Source organism: Pipistrellus kuhlii, unplaced genomic scaffold (genome assembly GCF_014108245.1).
Source record: "Pipistrellus kuhlii isolate mPipKuh1 unplaced genomic scaffold, mPipKuh1.p scaffold_m20_p_28, whole genome shotgun sequence".
Taxonomy (NCBI): Eukaryota; Metazoa; Chordata; class Mammalia; order Chiroptera; family Vespertilionidae; genus Pipistrellus; species Pipistrellus kuhlii.
The window spans coordinates 1,957,811-1,984,370 of NW_023425527.1; the positions used below are offsets into that span (position 1 = coordinate 1,957,811).

General features: G+C 41.9%; 1 protein-coding gene and 1 long non-coding RNA gene across 2 annotated transcripts in view; one reads left to right on the forward strand and one right to left on the reverse strand.

Annotated features, from left to right (window-relative positions):
* ANKFN1 (ankyrin repeat and fibronectin type III domain containing 1) overlaps window positions 1-8,214 on the reverse strand; it is a 217,027-nt gene extending 208,813 nt beyond the window's left edge. The window contains exon 1 of the mRNA XM_036454373.2: window positions 8,176-8,214. The gene's annotated coding sequence lies outside the window, so the exon portion shown is untranslated. The remainder of the gene's footprint in view (window positions 1-8,175) is intronic.
* Window positions 1-26,560, forward strand: LOC118728107. Its single transcript, XR_004990784.1, has 3 exons — window positions 1-12; window positions 8,031-8,041; window positions 26,377-26,560. It is a non-coding gene; the product is annotated as an uncharacterized LOC118728107 (long non-coding RNA).

Below are 26,560 nucleotides of genomic sequence, written 5' to 3' on the forward strand. Positions count from 1 at the left end.
CCCTGCCTCTATGTGTGAAATCATGGACATCAGTAAGAGAAGCATAGGCTGTACATTCACTGTCTCCATGGGTCTCTCAGAACTGGGAAAACATGATCAAGCCGCATGTAAAAATTAGAGAAAAATAAAAATGAGTATGTGATCAATCGTTAAATAGATACCCTAATTATAATTGCTAGAGTCATTGATAATATTTTATTATGCTGTATTATGCATTTTTGTTTGTCTCCAAACTAGACATAAGGCCCATGAAGACAGAGACCACTTCCATCTCCTTGATGACTGTATTCTCAGTGCTAGTATAGGGCCTGATAGTGTAGTGCTCAAAAACATTAATTTATGAGATCAAATGACAGGAAGGTAAAATATGAGTTAGAATATGTAGCTAGGGAATAATGTTAAGATTTAAGTAGGCACAAAAGAGAAGGAGGGTTTTCTGGATGAGAGCATGTACCTTTACATTTGTATTTCCTTTTGTTGCTATAATCCTTTGTGTGTTTTTAATTCACATAATTATCTCAATTAATTCCCCCAGAAGACCATATAAGTTTATGGGACTCAATGAAATTAATCAAGAATTCAAAAGATCTAACCTTGTTTACAAACAAAATCATTAACTCTAGAGACTGCAAATAGAACATTAAAAACAAAGAGGTAAGTGGAGGGATGAACCCTCCAGGGGAGCTTCTGTCTGGAATTGGGACAAGGATGGGGAGGATCAGAGAGGCAGAGGAGTTCAGCACCCGTGGTTTATTGGGAATTACAAATGCTTGGCATCAGGTGGGAATGTGAGGCTGGGCTCCCTGCTTGAACCCAGGAAAGAACGTGAGTCTTCTCAGCTTGTCAAAGGAGAAACAAAGAAGTGTATTGTCTATTGTTTGGAACTACAGTTATGGCCTAAGACAGTGGACGGCAAACTTCGGCTCACGAACCACAAGTGGCTCTGGAGCCTTGGTTTGCTGCTCTGTTGGCTAATGAGATTGCCGACCACTGACCTAGACTTTAGATTCCAATAATTACAGGCTGTTGTTGTTCCTTGTGATTAAGCCCCTACCCAGTGGTCAGCAAACTCATTAGTCAACAGAGTGGCAAACCACAGCTCACAAGCCACATGTGGTTGGACTGGGAGTTCTAAGTGGGGTGGAGTAGAAGTACAACCACAATTTTTAGATAAGGAGGAGAGAAAAGAATGGTCTGGAAGGAGGTAGAGAAAAAGAGGAAGGTCTCAAAAGAAGTAAATATACATTAAGTGTTCAAAGTATAAGGACACTTAATACTAGGTAAATGTAAAGAGGAATAAAATGAACCATAAAGAGCGAGAGAGAGAGTAAGAGAGAGAGAGAAAAAAAAAACTATAGTTCATTCTCATAACTGAACATAAAAAATTTAAATAGAATGGGTACAAATTGTATTACCAATGTATTTTCAAAGACTACTAGGAATATAATGACAGTTCAACACAGAAAATCGATGAGTATATTCTATCACACAAATAGATTAAAGGAATGAAACTGGACTATTATTTCAATAGATGCAGAATACTTGATACATTTCAACACACAATCTCAATTTTTAAAAAGATCTGTTAGCACCTATTGTATCTGCAAGGTGGCAATACATGTAAATGTACTGCACATCCCTTCCCGTTCCCATGTCCAATGATGTCATGTTGGTTATTGGAAACTGGCCATGATAGGAGTATTTACACCAAACAAATCAATAAATACTACAAATCAAGGCCTGAGTTCATGTTTTATTGGTTGTTTTGAATTTAACAGAGGATATAGAAAATAGTAATGATGCATATTAAGAAAAAGGAGTGTTGTGTCTGTAGCTGTTATACTCGGACTAGCATAGACACTCAAGAAAGTATTCCATGGAATTAAACACCGTTACCCAACTTCACAAAGACAAATTACAGATGAGCAAGTGGATGTGTAACGTGTATCGTGGCTGTTTCACTTTGTCCTACTCATTAAGATAAATAAAAATATCCACCACATCTACGTGTAAGCTACACTTACTCATCCACTGCAGCTGTATGGTGGCTACAGATACAGGAGTTCAGCAAAACTCAAGGAAAGCATTTTGTGAGAATCAGTTGGCCAAATGAATTCTTATTAATTACATATCTTATTATAATTATTATTTTATTACTTGTAAATTGTATGCCACACAGCCATTAATCAATACACTTTATAAGTATATTATGTATGTAATTATTTCTCCAGAAGAAGCCTGGAAGGGCCACATTGAAATTACATAGGAAATGACACTGTTGGAGACAGAAAATAGTAGTCTGGTAATTTATTAATCCTGGAGAATTGGGCATTGCTAGGGAGAAGAGGTAAATGAGGAAAAAGGCAACACAAACTAGGAATTTTTTTAATAGAGAGCAGTGGCCGGAGAGAGGCAAGGTTTTTGTGCCGTTACCAGGAGGGATATGGGTAAAGAAATCTTTGTATATTTTGCTGTGAAATGTACTTTAGTAAAAATTTACATTGTTTTCATCTGTTTAGATGTTTGTGCTTCTTTCGAATAAATACCTAAACTTAGATGGTCCATGAAGCCGTTGAATTATGTTTAGATTACACAACATAATTTGATAATGAAATTATGTGGAGTAAATCTGGGTTCACTGTAAACAAATTAGGCCAAACTCACCTTAGGATAGGGTAGTCTCACCAATATGCCTTGAGAATAACAGCAAAAGCACCAATAATACAACTGTTACTACGATTAAATATTGTTTTTATATGATTGCTAACCATTCTGTATTCGTTTTATGTTTAATGAACTTAATAACAACACCCTTATGAGGCAGACAGACATAATATATCTTCATTTTACACATCAGAAAGCAGATCTGGGAAGTGGAGTAACTTGCTCAGAAGCACATAGCTAGCAAAGTCTAGTATGATCAGAAGCCAGTCACTCAATTTCCGAAGGTGGCCCGGTTAGCGTGTTAACAGTGCTAAAGCTACAAAATCACCAAGCAGTAGCAATCCGGAAATGTTTTTCATTTCTAAGAATTGATTTCACTGATATCACAGACATTACTCTAAAGATAGCTCTCTGTCAGGCGGTTGGAAAGCTGCCTGTATCTGATTTCGTGGTCTAATTCCATAAAAGCATTTATTGAGCATCTGGTTGTGCAACAGAATGTCGCAGACATTCCAGGAGAGACGAGATGAATAAAACATGAGTCCACAGCAAAGGAGCTTAAAATACAGATACTCACTGGTTTTATCACTCTTGTAAATGAAGTCAAGAGACAAATCAAATATGTCATAAAACTGGGGCAGGATTTAAAATAATTCAAATTCAAAAAAAGCTCCTAACAGTTTTCACCAAGATTTTGTAACTAAGAAGCATCACAGGGTCGAACACAAAGGTTTGTGTTACATTCAAAACCAAGTGCATAAATACACAACTGGAAAAAAAATCTGCTTTTATGGCAGCCTTTATATAACACATCTTGAGGTTTTAGGGTTAACCTCAGGACTAAAGCGCTACTAAAATCTTTGAGGTGCTCACAGGTCATAGTGATAGAAATAACAGGACCGGAATGAGACGAGAGCTTTTGATTCTGGGCGCTGTGATAGTCAGCCATCGTGGCAGTAGTCTCTGAGGTTCAGGCTGTGACATTAAAAGGGACATTGAAGACAGCGACGGGGACAAATGAAAAAAAACAGCTTAACCAAATCATAGGAAGAATGTACGAGGGAACGGGGATGTTTAGCCTGGACAAGGAAGACTCAGAGAGTACAGGGAATCAGGTTCCAGAGGATTTGGAGGATTGTTAAATCAACCTCGAAGCTGCCTCAGAAGGCAAACCAGCCAGTCCTCGTGAAGGTTATCTCAGGTTAGCAGGACGTTTGCAGGTTGAGCTTAAACAAACAGACTTGGCTTCCCTGGGCTCCAGGAAGAGCTCTCAGGGTGGGTGTTGTGAGGAGGATGGCGTGGGGTGGACTGTAGACCTGCCCCGGGTGGAAAGCATCTTCCAACATTCAATCCTATGACCTCCAAAGGCACAAACAATTCCCGAAAACTTTAAAACATATGCACACAGGAAGAAGGCCATAGTTTCCCCAGTATGCAAACACTATGCAATGAACATGAGCAGTAATTATCTTTCTATTTCTGTTAGAGGCAAGTGACATGAAAGGAGAAGAAATAAGTGGCCTGGGTGCACAGAAAGCCAGGAACTACGGGCCTGAGTGCCGGATTCCACTCCAGGGAGAGCAGGGGGCTGAGTTGATATAAAGAAGTAAACAGAGAAGAAATACAAGGTTGATGCTGAGTGCAACTTTAATCCTCACCTGAGGATATTTTCCTATTGATTTTTACAGAGAGTGGGAGGAAGGGGGAGAGAGAAACATCAGTATGAAAGTGACACATGGATTGGTTGCCTCCTGCGCGGACCCTGACCAGGGCTGGGGATCGAGCCTGCAACCGAGGTACGTGCCCTTGACTGGAATCAAACCCAAGACCCTTCAGTCCTAGGGCTGATGCTCTATCCACTGAGCCTAGGGCTGGATGCAACTTTAAGTCCTTCAGCACAGTGCCCAGCAGTCATAAAATATAAGCAAATACAGAGGCAATCCTTTTCTGAGCTGATGCCTAGAAACAGGACAAACGATTGTGGCTTAGGTAAATGCTGTGTGGGAGCCCTGCCTCTGGAATGTGGGCCACTGGCCTCGCTGCAAGGCATTGGGCCTTGAGGAAGAGGAGGGAAATGCAGCTGGAATGAGTGCAAGAATTCTGGGGCAGTGATCTCCAGGTAACTTACAGAAACCAACTTGATGTCATTGGCAAGCGGACATGGAGAGGTGGAGTGTTTAGAGAGCATCCCACCAGGGCCAGAGGCAGCCGCGGGGCCAGTGGAAGCAGCTGTGGTGGTGAGCCTGGACAAGGCTCCACCTTGCTGACTGCACGGGGAAGAGGAAGGGACTGAGGCCCAATCCAAGCAGAACTCAGTGGAGAGTCAAGAAAGCTTCCAGGGATCAGACCTTGCCCGGCTGACGACGCTGCGCAATTTATTAACAATTGTTTCTCCCCCCACGCCGCCCTCCCCCCCTCCCCACAACCAACCAGCTTCCACTAGTCTCAGGCATCCTTCCTGACTTATTTCATTGACATTTCCTTCTTTTTCTGGAGTGGTCCGAGCCCCAGGGAAATCTCTCTCTCCTCCCTCCTCCCTCCCCTCCCCCACCAGCGGGGCATTGAATGAGAGCCAGAGTGTTGTCTGCGTAAAGAGAAATTGCAAAACCACAAATTGCAGAAAATCGTTACTGCCAAAACTCGAAAGGAACACACAATATCACCAGGCCTCTTAAAAAGCAATTGCGCATTTTACGGGCCTCTGGATAATTCAGGTCCGCTTGGCAACTTTCTCACCCATACCACCCAGAAGACGATCCTCCTCCACCAGAGGCCATGGCCCCAAAGTCTATGTGTGGTTGAAAAGAAACAAAAAAAATGTGGGTTTGAATCTTCACAGGGGCCCAATGTGGCCCAGTGCGGTTCTGTTTCCTTCTGTGATGCAGTGTTAATGTTAGGGCCCAAAGTTTGCCTTCAGTGTCCCAGGGGCTCTCACTAAAACAGCGGGAGCCTCTAGTAGTCTGATCAAAAATCCCTAAAAGATACAAAACACTGTTGGATGGGATAGCATTGCCGTTATCTTGATAATTCTTTCCGATGTGCATTGCATTGAGGCTGCTCCATAAACCAGTATTCTTTCTAGAATGAATCTGTTATGTCTCTTCACTCTTGGCATTCCCAGTGTCCGTACCCAAATTCCAAATTCCCTCGATTCTAAAGACCCAATAAAATTACACCGGGTTTGAGCAGGGAGTTTTAAGTATTTTAGAGGTTGACCTAAGTGATTGGGAATAATTGGAAATGCGTATGAGAATGTTTCTTGCCTCTTTTTAATAAAAATAAAGTTTATGTTCTCTGATGCTTTGATGGAATCAGGAAGAGTGTTTTCCTTTCCCCTCCTCCCACCCGTAATAAAAATTCTCAGAAACTAAGGGGTTAGTAACATTCCTTCAAAGCATCCAGTTTCTCAGGGGCTGATGGGGGCTCAGACAGGAGCTCTCTGATTTTTGGTCCTGAGTTGCCTTCTGTCACCTGCCTTCTTTCTCTTTGGAGGTATATCTACATCTATTCCTTCCTGACTGGACTGAGACTAACCTCCATCAGTGGCCTGGGGATGTTATGGGGCCATACTCTTTTCCAGGGCCTTTGCTTTGAAAGCTTCCTGCCATTCACCTAGATCAGGGCTCCTCCGAAGCGGGTGCTGATGAGGTTGTTTCCATTTGCATTGGTTGTATAATGCAATCATCATTAGGAACAATGTCAGCCCCAGAAGGGGCTGATTCAGTCCGGTTGCCAAAACGAACCCAAGTCACAATTGCCTGGTGATTTTATGTGTTCCCATGACTGCACAGGTCAGGCCATGTTTCTACCAGTTGCGCAGAGATGAGGAGAAAGAGGCATGTAGACCCATTTGGATAGTATAAACTCCTAGCTCACATGTTCTTCCTCAAATATTTACTAGTATAATAGGTCACCAACCACTTTGTATTTCCTGGAGAAAAATAATGTGAAAATAAACCAATCATAAATTCACCCCTCTAAGGTGAAATGGCTGGCCTTCAAGTCCTGGACAATAAAGGTGCTTTCGACTGAAATTGTGACAAAGAGATCTTGAGGTAATTGTCATAAATGTGTTTCTGGTTGTGTGTTTGCATAGAATGATTTAAAATGCTTCTTTCAATTGCCATCCATGATCTAATGTTTGCCATGAACACACAGCAACTATTCTTTAGTATTTAAAATTAAATCCTTCAAAAGCAGTAGTAAACCTACATAAGCAGAAACTGTGTGATGAAAGAGCTAGGAAATAAACAAAGTAAACACAGACATGTTCTCCTGAACAGTTTTCACATTCAAGAGAGAAAATAAGGTCAAAGGTTAACACTTGTACAAATAGCATACTCGTGATAGCGCTACTCATAAAAGTCTGACATGAGCCCATCCATGTAAGCTGCTTAAAATATTCATAACATGCAGGTGTCTTGACAATGCAATACAGACCAAAGCAATATCATGCAGAGACCGACTTTCTACCATATCCCCGGGAATGCATACTACTTTGATGTCATATTTGAGTGGTTTAAGGGTGAATGTTTCTTGTGCTGATGATTGAATATCTGTGTGTAGCACTGGGATCAATTTATTCTACGGAGAACATAAACTTTATTTTTATTAAAAAGAGGCAAGAAACATTCTCATACGCATTTCCAATTATTCCCAATCACTTAGGTCAACCTCTAAAATACTTAAAACTCCCTGCTCAAACCCGGTGTAATTTTATTGGGTCTTTAGAATCGAGGGAATTTGGAATTTGGGTACGGACACTGGGAATGCCAAGAGTGAAGAGACATAACAGATTCATTCTAGAAAGAATACTGGTTTATGGAGCAGCCTCAATGCAATGCACATCGGAAAGAATTATCAAGATAACGGCAATGCTATTCAACCTGAAACAGCCTGTGACTGTGAGGAGCAGCTGGGCAGAGAGTAATAAATTCGTCAGCCATAGGAGAGAACCTGAATATTCAAATGTTTGCTGTCCCAGGGTCACAATGTCTAAAAGAATATTGTCTAATTTTTCCTCTGCACTTTATTTAAAAAAATATTTTAAAATTATTTTTATTGAATTCAGAGAGGGAGAGGGAGAGAGAGAAACACCAACAATGAGAAAAAAATCATTGATCGGCTGCTTCCTGCACACCCCCTACTAGGGATTGAGCCCACAGCTCAGGCATGTACCCTTGTCGGAAATCGAACCTGCAACCCTTCAGTCCATAGGCCAATACTCTATCCACTGAGCCAAACCGGCTAGGGCTCCTCTGCACTTTTCACTAGCTTCTTAGATGCAATATAGTTGCAGCCCTGATCAAGTGCAATCTGCTTCTCAAACGGTTTATAAAATGCTCCGCAGTGCTATACAAATCAAGAGCAGGGGAAGGTTAGTTCCAATCGTGGCCGTGTTTGTGAAGCCGGACTTTAAAAGCAGAACGATGTGAAAGGGAGCCTTAATGATTAGGAGGTTTTCAGGATGACTGTGGAGAAGTAGACATTGCAAGGAGGAAATGTACTTACATTTTGCTGCAGGTGAAGTGTCTGTCTTTGAAGGGTAGCCTCTGAAACAAAGAGAGAGAGAAAAGTTCATTACAAAACTGTACAGTAACCAATTCAAAATGAAAAAGACAGTGAATTGCCCTTGAAGGCCCAGCCACTTACTGGGAAAAATGAGAAATCTAGAGATGAAAACATATTTATTGGAAAACTTCTTGGAGATACAAGAAGCTTTAGCCCAGAGAGAAAACATGGGAGTAACGGTAGTATCTTATTTCAGCTCCCTGCCTTGCACATCCTAGAGTTTCAAGATTACTGGAGGCTGACGTTGTCTCCCAGGTGTGATCCTGGTGAGAGAAAACCTGAGAGCCTAGGGCCTCATTCAATGGCTTAGAGCAGCGGTCGCCAACCTTTTGGACCTCACGGACCACCTGTTGCCGACTGCTGGCAAGAGTCATCCTACTCTTGCTTCTGGTTCACACGGACATTGAACATGTTCTTATAGGCCCAGTTCTGAGACATTGTTCAACTAAATGAACTCCTCCTAAAGGTTATGATTTTCTCAATTCATGCTCATTGGGAGAGTGGACAAGTTTCTTTTCCAAGAAACAGAGAGTGTTTCTGGGGAGCAGTGTTTCCAGAAGGCCGTGAAAAGAGAGAAACAATTAGACTGTCTGTGCTTGAGAGGCACTTGACAATTGTGTAGGCCAGTGGTTGGCAAGATGATTAGTCAACAGAGCTGAATATCAACAGTACAATGACTGAAATTTCTTTTGAGAGTCAAATTTTTTAAACTTAAACTATATTGGTAGGTACATTGCTATTAACTTAATTATGGTACTTCTAAGCTGGTCTTTGCTAAAAAACGTCCTCAATCTGACTGAGGCATGTGGCTCTCGATTCATGGTTTGCCGACCACTGGGGTAGGCAATTATTCAATGGGGAGTAGGTCCATAGGGGGATGTCAGGAAGTCCCTGTGATTGACGTGAACTCTTCTCATTCTGAGACTCAGGCAACTGCAGGTCATCTCCAGGACTGACTACTCGGTCATTGGGTCCCCAGACCTAGAAAAAGTTCCTGTCATGCTATCCACATGGCTCTGGATAAGTCAGCTTGCTCACTTCGGTGGGCAAAGTTCTTCCCAACTCTGCCATTTGTAGTAATAGTGTGACAGCAAATTTGATAGAAATTATGTTGGTGGTTACTTCAATCACGGTAAGGGTTAAAGAAGATAATATACACTGATTGGCCAGATTATTATGATCTCTGAACACATAATAATCTGGCCACTCAGTGTACTCATGTATAAGGGAAAGCTTGCAAGTCTTGATATGTCAAGGGACCAGGAGATAGTGGCCCCAGCCTCTGGCTAGTAAGTGTTCTGCTTCTTTACAACTACCCACAATGCAGTTCTTATACATGGAAAAACCTTATTTTAAAATCCCAACTCTGTGGCCAGTCTACACTGAGTGGCCAGATTATTATGCGTTCAGAGATCATAATAATCTGGCCACTCTGTGTATGTAAAGTAGTGGCATAAGGTGGCTCATGGTGGGGACTGGGTTAAAATATATTTTATTGATTTTTTACAGAGCTGAAACATCTATCGGCTGCCTCCTGCACACTCCCCACTGGGTATGTGCCCCCAACCAAGGTACATGTCCTTGCCTGGAATTGAACCTGGGATCCTTGAGTCTGCAGGCCGATGCTCTATCCACTGAGCCAAACTAGTTAGGGTTATTCTTTTTATTATTATTATTATTATTATTATTATCAGAAGGCCAATTTGGAAAACCAAAGAAGATAAGTTTATGACACCGGAGCTAGAAAAGTGGCTACGGAGAGAGTCTTGCTTGGGTAGGAATCCCACTCTTGGCAGTCAAAGCCGTAACACTGTCCCACATTTCTCTCTCAGACTGCCTCTTCTTATCAAGAGGGCAGGGAATGAATGTATTCCTTTTTCTCTCTCTCATTTCCATGCCTCCCACTGCCGAGTATAATTGAGTCAGAGCATCATCCCACATGGGAAAAGTCCCTAAATGCTTTAGCAAGCCCCGTGGTTCCTCATTTACTATCATGGTTGGGGGTGAGGCTCTTAGACTTACCGACTGCTAAATTACAGAGCTGCTGGGCCCAGGAAGAAAAGGGGTGATTTTTCTTTCACAGGCCTTTATACAAGTTCTTTATTCAGATACATTTTTATCGAGCTGACCCTTTTAGCTGAATTCTACAGTGTGGCTTAGCAAGGAGTCCTACGCGGCACTGGCTGGAAGAAATTTGGAACATCGATCTGACCTCCCCGCCTGATACACACAGGCCTCCCACTCTGACCCCTCCAAACTCCTCTGAAATTGTGCACCCTTTGGCTCCCTGGAGGGACTTGTTGCTAGGAAACAAATGTAGAATGCTCTCACCTAAGAAAAGTTTTCGCTACTGCCTCCGATAGTGGGTTCTTCTGTAGCCATGAAAATATTAACAAAGAAAACAATCTGTTATCCATCCACAGATTCCCTGGACAAGAGCTCTTCACTGTGGCAAGTTTCACCGCACCGTCACTGATTATTTTGAACATTACTCAGTGCTGCCCTTGAGACTGCATTATGAAGCTAAATGCGGTGGTACCGATTTTTCTTGGGGTACAAAATAAATAAAGCCATTACTGACAATGGGGTGGTGAGGTCTCACAGACTATAGAGGGACATAAAAACTCACCTTCGCTCTTCTAGGCTGATTTCTACATTAGAAAAAGAAAAGCCTGAATTCTTAAAGGAGAAAGAGGGTCCTTAAACTTACTAACTCATTTGCTAAGTGTTTATTGAGAGCCTGGTATGTGGAGGACACTGAGCTAGATCTGAATAATACATTCATTCCCTGCCCTTGTGATAATGTCTGTCTGCTTGGAGAGACCAGTAGACAATTTGGAGGGAGCATATAATTTACTTACTTAAGATTTTTTAAATTAATTTTTAGAGGGGAAGGAAGGAAGAAAGGAAGAAAGAAAGGAAAGAAGGAAGGAAGAAGACCGACGCTATATCCACTGAGCCAAACTGGTTAAGGCAACAGTTAAACTTTTAAATTAAATATATAATTTTTATTACAGAAACTTTGGAAAATACAAAAGAGCATGAAAATGAAAAGAAAAGAAAAAGAGCTCACAAGCTCACAGATTTATTTTGAAGCATATAAAGAAGTGAATGTTGCCCGGCCAGTGTGGCTCAGTTGTTGAGCACTGACCTATGAACCAGGAGGTCATAGTTCAATTCCCCATTCAGGACATATGCCTGGCTTGTAGGCCCAATCCCCACTGGAGAGAATGCAGGAGGCAGCTGATCAAGGATTCTCTAATCATTGATGTTTCTATCTCTCTCTCCCTCTCCTTTCCTCTCTGAAATCAATAAAAATACATTAAAAGAAAAAAAGAAAAAAAAAGAAGTGAACATCTTACCCAACACTCCAGCCCCGTTTTCTGGAGATAATTATAATCGATAGTGTGTGAAGATAACATTCTAAATTGTTGTTTATGCTTATTTAAACACACATACATGCATCCACTTTTGTACATATTCATATATTATTATATTTTTTTCAAAAAACAAGGTTATGCTATATGGTTTTCTACAACATGGAAATTATTCTCTTGATATTTCATGGCCATGCATTCTAAAATTGTTATTTTTGGATCTCCTCTTTCTTTAATGGCTAACTAGAATCCATTCGTGGACATGACCTAATGTATTGAATCCAGCCATACTGATGAACATTTAGGTCGCTTGTGAATTTTTTGCTATTCAACAAGTTTGCAGAAAGCATTTTGAACATTTATTTTTGGACTCACGCTCTTACACGGTAGGGTAGTTCTTAGAATGCCGAGTACTTTATAATAGGGTACATTCAGCTCACTACTAGATGGAGAGTCCAAATTACTCTTCAAGTAGGTCAAGCTCATTTATCCTCTAACAATAGGATGCATGCTCCACATCCATTTTTCGCTTCGCACTCATAATTTCTATTTCTTTGAGATTTTCCTCTTTATGGCATAATTCTCCCATCTGAGCAGCAAGACACTTAATTCCAAGAACTCTTTCTTTTCCTCGGATTTCTCCTTTGTAATAAGTTCTCTGGTCTCCCTAGGAATTTACATTCTTTTCTTCTAGCATTCTTTTTATTTCTTCCCTTAAGGGTACTCGCAAGAGTCATCTGTTCTGATTATGTTGTTGTTTCCTCCTTCAGTCTGCCGACTCCCCTGTAATGCTTTGTGCATTTTCTCTTCGCCACTGTTACTTGTCTGCACACACCCAGATGTCCTGACTCACAGGAGAGGAGGGGTCCTCAGCTCACATGCAGGTAGGCTGTTGGGGTCTCCTAAGTAATAGTGGGTCTGCAAGAGGTGAACGGTAAAGGGAGGCTCTTTCCTTGGTGAATGGGCTAATAGGCTCGGACCCTTCAACAGAGTGGTCTGAGGGAGGCCTCCAAGTTCTCCGGATCCTCCTAGCAAATGCAGAGTGTAAGCTATCTCCTCTGGACAGATGGACATATTCATTAGTTATGGCCTTCTCAAAAGCCAAACACAAAGCAACAGCAACGAGTCCAAAAAATGACTCCCAAATCAACAAAGAAATGTCCATACTGACCCCCAGCTAACATGCCAGAGCAAGCACAGACTCTAGTCTTTAGGTCGAGGACACTAAGAAACCCTCAGAAGTGTGGCTCCCCCAGAAAGCATGCCGAGAATATTATTCATTGTTTTCTGCATTTCATATGGGGATATGTTGGCAAAATAATTTTATTGTACACAATATTCAAATAATATGTCATTTATTAATAGCAAATAAAGTCGATGGTATTCTTTTGGCCAATAATGCATTATCAAGTACCTATCATATTTAAAATGTGTTCCAGGTGTTAGACATATAACACGGATAAAATGTGGTGATTATTTTACCACCAAGATGTTTACAGTCTGTCTATTGCATGAGAAACTTAAGAAAATGTTTGAGTACAAAATTCCAGGGACAGGCAGTAAATACTATGGCAGTGCTACACCTGGGATAGTATCAGGAAAAGAGAGGTTTTTCCTCAATCAGTTTAAGTTAGATTTGTTATCATTGATGTTTATATTTCTCTCTTCCTCTCCCTTCCTCTCTGAAATAAATAAAAAATATATATAAAATAAATAAATGAAATAAAATAAAGCTACATAGCTAAGGCTCACTCTGATCATATCTTAAGGCTCCACTTATATTCAACCCTTTCCTCCACAACATCATTAAAATATTATCTGGTTCAAAATATTTTCTATTTCCAAACATTTCTTTTCAAATTTCTGTCATCTGTCTAGAGACTCATAAAATCCTTTCATGCCTCATAGGCGACTGTCCAAACCTTTATAATTAAATCATAGATTCCTAAGAATTAATTATTCAAATGTCAAACAGATGGGTTTTGGCAAGGAACAGAGTATGTTTCAAATCTGCTGCAGATAATATGAAAGTTGATTGATGGCCAGTGCTTGTATATACCTAGCCATCAATTTTAATGAATCATTCCTTTGAAGTCACTTACAAAAACTGATGAAGTCCATATACATAAAATCTGAAAAATCACACTGAAGTTCCATCTCACAAAAGGTGGCCTCAGTTGATGCTGCTCTAAAATGCTTCTAACAGAAGAGCAATGGCTCAAATTCTACATGAATCAGAGCATGAGCTCAGGCAACTTCTTATTCACTTACTAGAGGCCTGCTGCACAACTTTTGTGCACTGGGCAGCGGGGGCGTGGAGTTGTTCTCTCGCCATCTGGGACATCCCCCTGAGGGGTCCTTAGTGCTACCCTGGAGGCAGGAGAGGCTCCACCGTCTCTGCCTCTGAGTTCACCAGCCGTGAGCCTGGCTTCTGGCTGAGCAGTGTGCCATCTGTGTGAGTACACTGACCACCAGGGGGCACCTCCTGTGTTGAGCTGGTCAGTGCGTGTCATAGGGACCCTCTGTTCTGCCGTTCGGTCCATTTGCATATTAGGGTTTTATAATATAGGATTTATCTCTGCAGCATCTAGCAGAATACTCAACCCAATGGCTCACCAACAGATGGCAATTAAAGAGATAAACCTCCAGCTTTCTCCAGCAACCGGAGTCTGTGTACTCAGCAGTTATTCACGGATACTGCCTCTACCACCCATACCCATGTCTAAGATCAGCTATGGAATTTGTGGGGCTCAGTCTACAATGAAAAGGCAGGGCCTCTTGCTCTTAAATTATTAAGAACTTCATGTTAGTGACAACAGAGCACGAAACTAAGCACAGGGTCCAGTGAGACAGCATCAGGTGCCTGCCCACGGAGCTGGTCCTGTCTGTGCCCAGCCAGTGTTCTCGACTTCTGATTCCTTGATGCATGCTAACTGTGCCTGTGCCAACCGAAAAGCCACACTCAAGCTGTCCTTGGCCACTTCTTTCCTGTCTTAACCACACCCCTTCTTGGTGGGTCCATGCCCTTCCATCCTCCTTGTCTTTGTCCCTTTTGTTTTGCTTTCTGTCCCTGTTCTAAGGTGAGAGCTCACCTCTGTCTCCTCCTCAGTCCCTCTTCTCACCAGCATGGAGACGAGGCTTTCCCATCTGCACCGTCCTCTCCAGGACATGCCACTTTTGTATCTTCTTCCAAAACACAACAGCATAAAGGGGGAGGATCTATCCACCCTTGAGCCCCAGGGACCCTTCCAGAACACCTGTTATGTTGCTCTTGCCCACGTATTTAATGCATCTCCTTTTCCACATCCACTGCTCACGTGGCTCTCCTCTGCCTCCCTCTGCCTATGGCATGCAGCCTTCAGATTCCCTCTCCTCTCCCACCTTCCTTGGTCATGGTCACGTTTGCACTGATGACCGCTCTGGCGCTCTGACCCTGCAGTGCAATGATCTCCACAAAAGCCACTGATCTTTATTTCCACTCACTCCCATCACTCCCTGGCTAACTTCAAATAGCATTGTTACCTGGAACTACCCCACTTTCAAGATGTACGTTCTAACTGGACAGCTTGAACAATATAAAAAGCAAAAGCCAACAAATAACAACAAATCAACCAACCAAACAGAAAAAAACCACAGTTCTATTACAGTTTTAACCATCGCCTCCACTCTTTTTTTTTTCTTTCTTTCTTTTTTTCTATGCAGAGAAAATTGAAACGGGAAGAGTTTGTGATGAGTCCTAGCCACAAAAATAGAGGGTATGGATTTGATCTGGGGTGCCAGATTAGATCTGTTTGCCAGAGGGCGCTATTTAAACTGGAAGCTGAGATGGAGCAGCTCATCAAAGGGGAGAGGGACGATCATTGTAGGCAAGAAGGCCCAGCTTGTGCCAAGGTCTCAGGGAGAGAAGAGCATGTCTTGTTTGAAGACCTAAAAGAAAGCCATTGAGTAAGAATACAAATGAGATGAATTACCGGGGTTCAGATCCTAACTTACCGACTTCAGCCTCAATTTCCTCCTCCGCAAATCAGCCATTACATTAGCCTTCCCCTAGGATTGTTGGAAAGATTAAATGTTCCTGTACGGAGAACACTTAAAATAGCAGCTGGCACACAGGGAAACACTTAAGTGCTTGCTTAACACAAGGAGAAGGTATATAGTCACACAATCTCTGTGGAGGAGAGAAATCTCTCTGTCTTCGTGTTTTCCCGGTGGAGACAGCATCTACTCCACATCCAGGAGTGACGGGTATGGAATGAGCACATCTGGCCTCTCTCTCCACTCCCTTTCCTTCTCCTGTGTCCAGGAAAAGGCCGGTTTCCTAGACTCAGGGAAGGCAGAAACCCACTGGGCCATCTCTCCATAGTGGGCAGGTTTCCTATGCTAATGCTACAAGTCAGGGGTCTGCTCTCTCAGGCCTGGCTGAGATTGGACAGCTGAGTCATGTAGGTCTGACACCAGGCCAGGTCTCTTTAGTTAAGAGGAGGGCAGCAGGAAGCCCTTCCTTGGCTTCGCCTCTGAAGCTGCTCAGGGGGGCCCTGTAGTTTGGATTTGTTGGATGCTCCCCAGCTATCAATCAAATTGGCACTCTGACACCATTTAGTGAAGAAGAAGGTAAAGTTAGACTCTCAATCCCCAATAAGATAGTGCACTATCTGCAAATGTTAAGATTAAGCACAAACATTTGGAGAGCAATGAACTCAGATGGGGGACGGTAGAGTTGGGTTCAGTTATTGTGACTGGCATTCGCAGGAATGGGCAGTGCCAATCTTTGTTTCTAACTTCTTCAGTGGCATTGGCTTGGCTTGCCGTAAATGTGCTGCTGAGGCCAATGTTGGGTAATTTGAACTTTAAGTAGCCATATATATATATGCCTACATATATATATTGTACTAGATTCCATCCAGAGTAGAGGGTGAGTGGATTTGGCCATCAGGTTTAGCACCAGGCACTGAGAACTCTAGCTTTACTGAGCCAACCTGGGATAGTGTATCTGGTTGGGAATTGCACAGACCCAAGGGGCTGTGGGAAGACTAGATTCCTGACTCCTATAGCCTGCCCCTCAGGCTCGGGGCTCCCTGCCAATGGTCCCAAATGGGCTTTCTTCCATAAAGCTTATTTCTTAAATAAGACAGCATTTCACAGCCATTTCTATTCATGATATCTATTTAAGGAACTCTGACCCGGATATCATTTAAAGAGGAATGGTTTCATTATCTCTAGGCATTGGGCTAGGAGAAGGAAAGACTTTCTTTCAGGGAAATGGTGAGATTTGAGAGGTGAGGTTGGACAAATAGGGACTTAAAACTTTTCGAATGCTCTTGAAGTTGAAGTTTGAAAAAAGGCATGGTTGTGGCTTTTAAAAAATCAACAAAATCAAAGGAAGAAAACCAAGGAGACCAATGCCCTAAAGCTGTGGTCGGCAAACTGTGGCTTGTGAGCCATATGTGGCTCTTTGGCCCCTTGAGTGTTGTTCTTCCACAAAATACCATAACCTGGGCAAGTCTAATTTGAAGAAGTGGTATTGGAAGAAGTTTAAGTTTAAAAAAGTTGGCTCTCAAAAGAAATGTCAATCATTGTACTGTTGTTATTTGGCTCTGTTGACGAGTTTGCTGACCACTGCAGAGGATGCCCAGAGGTGGGGGACAATTAGGAAAGTGCCAATGGAGGGAGAGCCATGCTGGGTGGTTCCATGACATTTGGACTGTGTGAGGGAGGAATAAGAAGATTTCGGTGGAATCCTTCAGGGATTATTTCACTGGTGCCAAGATAGCACGGCTATTGCGGCAATGCAGCAGGCTCAGGGGACTGCCATGAGAGATGGTATGTGTCAGTCCTTGGACAGCCCAGGGAGAATGACAGAGCCAACCTAAGTGAACTGTACCCTATACCCCAGGGGAACGCAGGCAATGGCTTAGGGACATGTTTTGATGATCATGATTTGGGAAGGAGGTGCTCCTGGTTACTAAACATCTGACAGCACACAGGTCAGCCCCGACAACAAAGCACTATTCAGTCTGAAATATCAGCGTGCTGAGATTGAGAAATTGCCTCAGGGAAAAGCCTATAACATTTGAGTCCAGATGGAGAATTATCCAACTTGGGCAATGAGACATGGACAAGATTTGTTTGAACGGTGGATAGTTTGGCAGCTTCTGAAATTGCTGACTTCACATCTCCTCTTAAGAAGGATCTCAAAGGACCAAATCTGGAACAATATCAGGAAGAAAACAAATGACTGGGACTGAAAGCAAAGAGGAAGAGGAAGGCAGACTCTGGGATCAAGCCAAGGGGATTAGCGCCCACATATGAAAAAGGTAGGGGAGCCAAGTCAGGAGGTGGGGCATACTTTCGAAAACTGATGCGTTTGCTTGAAAAGAGCGGAGAATAAGAGAGGCAAAGGGAACACTAGAGGCATTTGCTAACGTAATAGGGGATGGAGGTGGCGGAGATAAATGCTCTTGCTACCCATGAAGGAGCATAATTCACTCATGGTCTGGAGACTTAAAAATCAAGCAAGGCAAGTTTGGGGGGAAGAGCACAAGGTAAAGAATGCATTTCCCATCTGAGCATGCAAGCTGCAGCTGCGTTATCAAGAGCTTTAGTGAGGATCTGCTGAGGACAGGTGTCCACTGAGCTAAATATGCAAGCAAAGGAGCTCCATCACTCAGAAATAGGTCAGCAGCAGTGCTTCTCAAACTCACAGGTATTAATTAGACTCACCCAGGGAGTTATCAGAACCTGGATTGCCAGATCCCACCCCCAGGGTTTCTGATGCAATAGATCTGGGTGGAGTTTGAGAATCTGCATTTTGCCTAAGCTCCCAGGTGCTGCCGCATTTGGACAATCACTGGTCCACAGAATTCCAGTGTAGGAAGCAAGGACAGTAGACACTGCTTCCTGGGATCCTGTGACAGGTGGAGATACACAAAAAAGTAGAGCAAGACATTGAGACTCTGGGGAAGGCATGAATGTGAACCTTGGTTAGACAGGTGCCTTGCCTTCCTGAGCACCCTGGTCCAAGCAGGAGAGGAAGCTGAGTCATCGTAACGAGTCCCAGTAGGCTCTGGCCAGTGTGGCTCCGTGTTAGAGCATCGGCCCTGACACTGAAGGGTTCTATTCCCAGTCAAGGGCGTGTACCTGGGTTGCAGTTTCACTCCCCAGGCCCAGTTGGAGAGCATGTGAAAGGCAACCAATCAATGTGTTTCTCTCACATTGGACTCTCTACCCCTCCCCACCTTTCTTCTCTGCCTCTCCTTCTCCCTCTCCTTCCCTTTCACTGTCTAAAAATCAATGGGAAAATATCCTCAGGTGAGGATTAACAATAACAATAAACAAAAAATGAGCCCAACCAGGATTCAGCAATAGGAAGAAGGGCAAAATGTCAGGCTCACACCTGTGATAGAAATGGAAAAAGATTAAAATATGCAGCATAGAACCAAGCCACAAGAAGGTCAGAAGATGAGGACCAGCATTGATATTTCTTAATTTTGCAAGAGCAAGAGTGTCTCCAATGCTAGTCTCTGAGAGAGGACCCAGGATGCATGGGCAGATTCCCCAAGGACACGGAAGAATGGGGTTACAGTGAACGTGACATCTTGGCACAATTTTCTACACTCAACCGTTCATGCTCCCAGGTCATGGGTCTTAGGTAGCCCTTCTTACAAAGCTGAAACCAAGAACATTCTTTTTCCCTCCAACTTTTTCCATCAGCCCTTCTCCCCAGATAACACTCAGCACTCTGCTCTGATCCATGGCTGATAAGCACGATGGGGGTTCAGCACTTTGCATCCCTTCTGTCTCTTTATTGTTCACTGTGCATATTTTCTATCAGGAGGAAGAGGAGTCAAATAGTCAGATTCAGGCCCCAAGCTCCATCCTGCTGTTTCTCAAATCCAGTAAACCACGATCCATTACCTTCTAAGGGACTATCATGCAACCATTAAAAAAAAAGACTTTACTAAGAACTGTAATTACATGGAGGAAATGCTTATCATAAAATGGCAAGTGAACATAAAACAATCAAAGTGAAGATGCATATAGTATCACAATTACATGAACACATAAAAATAAGTGAAGTACTACGCACAGATGGAACTAGATGGAAATGCATTAAAATATCCACTGGGGCTGTTCTTAAATAGTGGGGATTTTCTCTGAAGTTTTTCACGACTAATTTGAATATCAGATATAACTGGAATCATAAACTAACAATTTTAAGTTGTTGTTTTTTTTTAATGCAAGTGTTATTACCATAAGAAAGTCATGGAGAGCCTTATTTCTAAAAGACAGGAAAAGCAGATAGGTAAACAAATTTGGAAATGGTGATGGTGTGGGCGGAGATGTGCTTTGAGATGGTTGAGAGACTTGGGACTGGAGGGAGAATTTACAATGAGGAGCGGGTGTGGTTATTCCTCCCATAGGGGGGGACTCATTAGCCAAGAGACTCACACTCTTTGATATTTCAGGACCAGCATATATTTGATGGTCAGCAATAAAAAAGATGTCAAGCAAAGCTGGGCTAATATTGCTGACCGATTGCAGGAGTGTGAAAGTTTTAACACTCTATAGGTAAAATGAAAATCTACAAAGCTGGGAATTGCTCTAATGAATACCACATGGGAAAACAGAATGAATCAACTATATATATATATATATATATATATATATATATATATATATATATATATATATATAACAGAAATCTCCCTTTGAAAGAATGGCTGCAGTATCACTTTCCATTGGAAATGAGGAATATAAACATTGTCAAAAATACACAATGTCACATGAATTTGAACAAAAATATTTTAGCTTTCTGTCAGTCGACTAGAATAAGTTTAGCTTTTCATTTAAGCATCGCAAGAAACGATCTAACAGAGCCTGAGCAGCTCTTCAGAAAGCAGACATGATAAAAAATTGCAAACAGATGATATGTAAATAAATATTTGCATCCACTGGTATAAATATTTAAAAGTGCTGACAATGCCCAATTATCTTGTTTTAATTGATTCCCATAGAAACGAATTTTTGACAGTTGTACTTGGCCAATTAACACTTCAGTGGCTCAGCGAAGGTCTTTAATCATAAGAGAGCATTTAGGGCTAAGCCTCTGGGTAGTCACTGGTTTGTACCTTGGAGAAATAAACTCTTTATTCAGTCACGAAAATACAGTGGTTTGTGAGAGCCTCCCGCTGCAGCCAAGGACATCTTGGTCCAGGAGAATGCAGCCAGAGAAGGTACAATATAATGTTCAATTGTCAAAACAAACGGTGCTATGACAGTGGGCAGGGAGGAGAGAAAGGGGCAAAGCTCACATGGGGTGTTGGATGCTGGCTTTGAAATGTCTAGGGGATGGCAGTGGTTTCCAATAAGTTATGTGCGATCCTAAGCAGTGCCTGCTTTTCTGGGAGGGACAACTGAGGTATCATTTCAGAAAAGAAGCCAGGCAAAGTATGAAAGCTCACCCATTTCTTGGCCCTTTACCTTCCTATGTATATCTATTCGATGCCTTTGCAAGTGATATACTTTTATTTAAAAGTGAATATCCCTAGCTAGATTGTTTCTATCTTTTATTCTGAACCAATATCCAAATTTTTAAAAATATATCTTTATTAATTTTTTTAGAGAGAGAGAAAGAGAGAGAGAGAAACTTTTTTTTTTTTTTTTTTTTTTTTGGAGAGAAACATGTATTGGCTGCATCCCGCATGTTCTCTGCCAGGTATTGAGCCCACAACCTGGGCATGTGCCCTGACTGGAAATCAAATTGCTGACCTTTTGGTGCATGGGATGATGCTCAACCAACTAAGCTACACTGGCCAGGGCATCAATATCTAGTTTTTATCATACCCCATGGTACCTACTCACACTCTTTGTCAAATATTTCTTGCTCTCCATCTCCTAAGTACATGGAGGGTTGCCTTCCTGGCTCTTTTGTGGATGCACGAGGTCATGTGACTAGCTCTAGTTTCAGTGGTTTCATCCTGTGAAAACCATTCTCTTATGCTTCTGATATGTCAGCCACTACTAGGTTCTGGGGACTTTGTGAACACATAATTATAACAGAATATTAAACAACGTATGTGTATAGAGCTGTGGTATCACAGAAGTGAACATGGCTTAGTTGGTTTAGTCATTGGATCTGGCACTCAAGTTGTGAGATTTACCAAATAAAAACACAGGGCACCTGGTTATATCTGAATTTCAGGTAAACAACAAATAATTGTTTTTATTATATGTATATCTCAAATATTCCATGAGACATGCTTACACTAAAAATGTATTTGTTGTTTATCTGAAGTTCACATTTCACTGGCGTCCTCTATATTGTTTGGCCACCCTAGCTGGTGCACCGGAAGTAATTAGTAGATGAAGTTATGTGGGGTCAGTGTAGGAAAGTTACCAAGGCCTCAGGAGATGTTGGAGTTCGTGAAGAAGAGTTGAGGAAAAATGAGGATATTAGGAAGTAAGGATATGGAAAGAGGTGCATCAAAGTTGGGGGATCAAAACTGAATTTCTGATTTCACATTTTTCTGGAAGTTAAAGCCAAAGTAATGAGAACCAGAACAGAAATGAGAAGAATGATCTCTGCCTATTGGAAAAAAGGAAAAAAAATTACTATTTTCAGGAAATACTGTCTTAAATAAAACACCAAAAACAAAACAAAACAAAACCAAAAAAAACATGAGAATCAGTCAAAAAATATTGGAATCGATGCGAGTTCAGTAAGATCATTAAGTATGAAATAAACATTAAAAAGTCAGTAGCCTTCTGTAATAGCAATAAACAGCTAGAAAATATAATGGGAAAAGATTGCCTTTGGAGTACCATCAAAAAGATGAAGCAACTGCAAAACCATGAAATGTGCTGGACTTACATGAAAAACAAAGTTAACACTATCAGAGACATAAAAGCAGATAAAAGACAGGGACTCATGCCATGTTCCTAAGAGAAAACCTAATAGCATAAAGAGGTAAATTTTCTCAAAATTTATTCATGGGATGAATGAAATTGGAACCAAGATCTCTGTAGAATATGCATGGAACTTCAAAAGGATGCTAACATTTACCTGAAAGAATAAACTAATAAGAACAGCTAGGGCCCTGCTGGCATGCCTCAGTAGTTGAGCTTTGACCTATGAACCAGGAAGTCACTGTTGGATTTCCAGTCAGGGCTTATGCCCGGCTTGCGGGCTCGATCCCCTGCAGGGGTGTGCAGGAGGCAGCCAATCAATGATTCTGTTATCACTGATGTTTCTCTCTCTCTCTCTCCCTCTCCCATCCTCTCTAAAATAAATAAAAAAATATTTTTTAAAAAGGAACAGGTAGGGAAATTTCAGAGAAAGTATTAACTAAGCATATAGCTAACCTGAACTGACATTAAAACATTCCTTCCATCTCTGTTGCATTTTGGGGAAGGAATAAGCAGAGGAGACAACAGATTGGAGTTGAGCGCCCAGAAACAGACCTAGTGAGTCCAACACCTACTTGTGAGAAGATGTGAGAGAAAACAGATCAGTGGGAAAGAGGAGAATCACTCAAGAAAAGATGCTAGATGCTTGGATATCTACTTGGGGGGAAATATAATTTTCATCTCATTGGAAACAGTAATTTCCAGGTGTGTTAAAGAATTACGTGTGAAAATTAAACCAAACATGAAGAAAATGAGGGCAAATATGTATCTGATCTTTGAGCTTTAATCATTTCCCCTGTGTGGTTAAAGGACGTTGAGCCAGTAAATCCAGCCAATCAGAAGACGTCAGAGGTTTTTAATGCAGTTAGACCATCACCATCAGCATCATCAAGACCAGAGATTTCAGGAGTCTAACTACAGCTTGGCGGTGGGAGAGATTATAAAAGGATATAGAAACCTACAGTAGCTTCCTTGGTAATGTGCTCTGAATACTATGCATCTAGACACAAAGGAATATGCCAGGGATATCTCTGTCAGATGGTTTGTAAAAGGGTAGTTTTTTTTTTTTGTTTGTTTGTTTTTTTTAAACCTATTTTATTATTCCCACGGACAAGACCGCCCCACAATTCAGGTATTTTAGACTCCATGCCTAGCATAATCAGATTCAGTGTTTCCCACTTGCTATGTTTTCTTTTCTCAGTCGCTGGAAATATGATCTAAGTCTGTTTCACTGTAATCAATAAAATATTGTATCGGGTGTATGGAATCAGATCTGTCTGTGTTTTTATAAATACACCTTAGAGAGGGATGGGAACGGACCAAACAAGGCAGACTTGTTTGTGCTTTTAAATATAGATGCGCAGCACGAAACAGCACGACTGGCCATAAAACGAAACCCGAACTCTGAAAATGAGATTGTAGTTGCTACATGTGTACGTGGTTTTCCTGGGAGACAAATCTTCTTTCATTTGGACAAACACATATGAGGGTTTCTTATGGAGGATGAGGAAGTAACTGCAGCCACATGGGCCTTGGAGGGCAGAGTAGCTGGCCAACCACTGGCAGGATTTCTACCCTCACAGTTCTCACCAAGCCACACTGCTGATTGGCCGCCACTTCTTCCTGAAGTATTTAATATTCTATGAGGCCATCACCATTGGCCTAGGATACTAGAGGCTTGACTATCTAGGCAGCAATGGCTCAACATGAAAATGGGTGTCAGGGCTCTCCCACTCAAAACTGAAAGGTACTTGGTCCAGTGAGACTAGATCTGACTTGGTTGAACTTAAGGTCCTGGGCCCTGGCAGAGTAGTTCAGTTGGTTAGAGCAGCGTTTTTCAACCGCTGTTCCGCGGCACACTAGTCTGCCGCGAGATGTTGCCTGGTGTGCCGTAGGTGCAGACAAGACAAGAATTTTATAATTTTTCACTATTTTGTTTACTTAATATTTCATAATAAAGTAATTATGAAATACTTTCTTTGTGTTTATTTGATTCCTATTCAAGAGAATTACTTTATATATAGTCAATATAGGCACAGAGTTAAATTTTCTAATGGTGGTGTGCCTCGTGATTTCTTTCATGAAACAAGTGTGCCTTTGCCCAAAAAAGGTTGAAAAACACTGGGTTAGAGCATCATCCTGACACAGCGAGGGTTCAATCCCAGGTCAGGGCTCATGCAAGAATCAACCAATGAATGGATAAATAAGTGGAACAACTAACCAATATTTATATCTCTTTCTCTCTTTTAAATCAATCAATACAAAATAAATTTAAACCTTAAAGTCCCACATTTCACTCCCTCGAACAGTTTCTTTTGTTTTGTTTTGTTTTGTTTTGTTTTGTTAATCCTCACCAGAGGATATTTTCCCATCGATTTTTAGAGAGAGTGAAAGGGAGAGGGAGAGACACAGAGAGAGAAACATCGATGTGAGAGAGATACATCAATTGGTTGCCTCCCGCACGAGCCCTGACCAGGGCTGGGACTTGAGATTGCAACTGAGGTACATGCTTTTGATGGGCATCAAACCCGGGACCTTTCAGTCCACAGGCCAGTGCTCTGTCCACTGAATAAAAATAGCTAGGGCAGAACAATTTCTTGATTGAATATATGAAGGGAATAATCATTCTTTACACTTACATCCCCCCCAAATGGAGTCATCATTACAAACTGGGGATGGCCTACTCAATGCCAGTTTTTCTCGTTAGGCATCCACTTTCATGCTAATAAAACATGGAGGAGGAACTAATTAAAATCTAGTGTGATGTATCTATCTACTCTTTGTAGGCAACATCTGAGCGTTTTTGTTTCCCCATTTGTTTTAGTAAGATGTGCATGGAAACATCCACCAATAGAGAGGTATGCCCTGCTGTTGACCGGAAGTCGAAAGCTATAGGCACTCACAGAGCAAAGAGAATAACCCACTGAGCCTGGCTGCTGTCACAAACCCTACAGTCTACCTGGTGGGGAGAAGGAAGTAGGCTCACAGTTACTCTTTTTGCTTAGAACATAAAAGCGTGTGCTTCCTTCGGGGTCTTCATACAGAGCCAGTTGTTTAAGTAAAGATTGGGTGTTTGCCAGGATGCACAGGGTAGTAGACAATGGCAGAGCTGAAATGAGGAAATTAGAGGAGGAGGCCAAGATAGGGGAGATGGGAGGAACTGAATTTTCCTCTGGTACCATGACTATGTAAAATAAAGTCCTCAAAAACACACTCACTCCTCCTCCTCCCAACTTCTCTTGAGGGCTTATCTATAAGAGGCAGGTGGATCCTTGAATACACAGAGATGAACTAAACACGACCTTTCATGCGCACAGAGTCTAATGAGGGAGAAAAACCTGATTTCTAAAGGACAAGTCCGTTTTTTAAAGTCGTAAGTACTCTGTGTGGTGAGCAAAGTGCATGGGAGCACGGAAGGAGGACACCAACCTTCGTGACCGAGTCTGAAAGGCAAAGGAGTAAGTACTGCCCAGCACTCTCAGGGGAAGCTGTTGACATGCGCTGACTAAATATCCGTTCCAATACAAAAAGAGGCTAAGAGATGTAACTCCTGTGCCTGCCTCTAAGCTTTTAGGTCGTCTTCTGTCTTGCTCCTCTCTCTCATGAAATGTCATCAGCTGCCTGCATGACCCGTATTCACAGAGACAACCAGGGGCCACAGGAAGAGAGGAAGGATGCCTAGTTTATACTGAGCTTCATCCTTCTACTTATGACTGACAGAGTAGAAAATGCAAATTCAGTATCAGCCTTTGTTAATCCTACCTATAGTTGGCTGAATAATTGCTCCCCCAAATATCCGGGCTTGAATCCCTAGAACTTGGAAATATGTTACTTTCCATCATCAAAGGGACAATGGTAGGGAACACCTGGTCCACGGGCCATATAAGGCCAGTGAAATCCTTTGGTCTGGCCCTGCCAAGGCATTAGGAGTGAGTTAATTAAATGTTTGACCAAATATAGCAGGCTTATGATGAAGTTGATAATTTTGTATGGCCTGTGAATGATGTTATAAATATCCAAAAGGCCATTGGCAGAAACAAGGT